The sequence below is a fragment of the Macaca thibetana genome, chromosome 17, assembly GCF_024542745.1.
Source record: "Macaca thibetana thibetana isolate TM-01 chromosome 17, ASM2454274v1, whole genome shotgun sequence".
In the NCBI taxonomy this organism is placed as follows: domain Eukaryota; kingdom Metazoa; phylum Chordata; class Mammalia; order Primates; family Cercopithecidae; genus Macaca; species Macaca thibetana.
The window spans coordinates 54,731,070-54,733,408 of NC_065594.1; the positions used below are offsets into that span (position 1 = coordinate 54,731,070).

Here is a 2,339-nt window from a genome sequence, read left to right on the forward strand (position 1 = left end):
ATGAGTGAACAGTTGGTCAAAGAACTGCAGTTAGAGGTAGAAACTGTCACTTTTCCTCAAGTAGCTATTGCTAAAAGGCCATTTATTACTGGAGAAAACATTGACACTTCCAGTGACCTAATGTTGGCTCAGATACTACAGATGGAATTTGGCAAAGAATATGATGCACAACTTAGGCATAAAGAAAAAAAGATTCAATGGAGATAAAAAAAAAAAATGTCCATGTCCTTTGAAAACTATTGAAAAGTCCATCCTGATGAAGACAGTGATAGCTCTGAAGATGAGGCTGACTGCCAGGATACTCATGATGATCTCTACTGACTAGCAAAACCAGTTCCCACTCCCAAAAAGGGTTTTATTGGAAAAGGAAAGGGCATTACCACCAAACATCATGAAGTAGTATGTGGGAGAAAGAATCCAGCAAGAATGGAAAATTTTGCACCTGCATTTCAGGTAGAAGACAGAATGGATTTAAAACTACCAAACAAAGTTTTTGAGGCTTCAAAACAACATACCTACTCAGAAGAACATCAAAGTGCCTTCCTCCACAAGAAAAAGGAGCACTCTACCAAAGAAAATGCAGTTGATCCTGAGACATGTTTTTTTATGTATGAAAAGGTCAACTCCAGAATGTTTGAGACAATCACTGACTTTTAGTACAGGAGAGAAATCCATTGTCTTTCATGTATACAGAAAGAGCATGGAGGATGAATATAGTAAAGTCATACCTACACAATGTGCCATCATGGTATTTACAACAACCCTTAAAGAGTGGAAGAACCATGATCAATAAGTTAAAGATGATCTTAGGTATAAAGATCACTTCAGTGAACTAAGTCCACATAAGATTATCCACATGTGGGCAGAAAGCGAAATCCACAATCTCACAAGAATGCAGAGAACTAGAATCCCTTGTCCAACAGTTATACAACTTGAGTACAAGAAATACATTTTAACTATGTCTTTTATTGGCCATGATTATGTTCCAGCCCCTAAATTAAAAGAAGTAAAGCTCAATAGTGAAGGAATGAAAGAAACCTACTAACAAACTATTCATTTGATGCAGCAGTTATGTAATGAATGTACACTTTTTCATATCAACCTCAACAAGTATAACACACTTTGGCATGCTGGAAAGGTCTGGTTGTTTGACATCAGTCAGTCAGGAGAACCAACTTGTCTTAATGGACTGGAATCATTGTTCCATGACTATAAAATGTCTCACAGTTTTTCCAGAAAGGAGTAGTAAGGAAAGCCATTAATGAATGAGACCTCTTCAATGCTGTTTTAAACATCTCAGCAGATAATGAAGGGGATTTTTTTTAGCTAAGATAGAAGCTTTGGAGACAATGAATGAAGATCACATTCAGAAGAATGGAAAGAAAGCTGCTTCATGCCCACCAGTATTTTATGGTGAATACCACCAATGCCCACTGCCTTCAATGTAAACACAGAGGTGATTGCCAGTTGCCAATAGCAAACAAAGTTATGGTTGTACTTGCAGTACCAAAACCTGAGAGCTATACAGTGATGTTTCTCTGCTTTTCCCCCTCCTTGTAACACATGTGCCAAATGTGTGGAATTTTTAGCTCAGCATTGAGAAAATAAAATCTCACTATCTTTAAGAAAAAGTGCAAAGTGAAGGAGCAAGTGCTGATGTAGAAGCTATAGCAAATTATCCAGAAGATCTAATTAAGATAGTCGATGAATGTAGATACACTAAAAAACAGATTTTCCATGTAGATGAAATAGCTGTCTATTGGGGAAAAAATGCCATCTGGGACTTTCATAGTTAGAGAAGTCAATGCCTGTCTTCAAAGCTTTAAAGGACAGACTGACTTTTTTATTAGAAGCTAAATGCAGCTAGTGACTTAAAGTTAAAGCCAATGGTAATTTATGATTTCTGAAGTACCAGGGCCTTTAAAAATTATATAAAAATTAATTCAAGATGGATTAGAGACTTAAATGTTAGACCTAATACCATAAAAACCCTAGAAGAAAACCTAGGAAATACCATTCAGGACACAGGCATGGGTAAGGACTTCATGTCTAAAACACCAAAAGCAACCGCAACAAAAGTCAAAATTGACAAATGGGATCTAATTAAACTAAAGAGCTTCTGCACAGCAAAAGAAACTACCATCAGAGTGAACAGGCAACCTACAGAATGGGAGAACATTTTTGCAATCTACTCATCTGACAAAGGGCTAATATCCAGAACCTACAAAGAACTCAAACAAATTTACAAGAAAAAAACAAACAACCCCATCAAAACATGGGCAAAGGATATGAACAGACACTTCTCAAAAGAAGACATTCATACAGCTAACAGACACATG

At 36.6% G+C, this 2,339-nt stretch overlaps 1 pseudogene; it reads left to right on the forward strand.

The window, feature by feature from the left end:
- LOC126940269 (serine/threonine-protein kinase RIO3-like) lies at positions 1-1,448 on the forward strand (annotated as a pseudogene).
- The last annotated feature ends 891 nt before the right edge of the window (positions 1,449-2,339 follow it).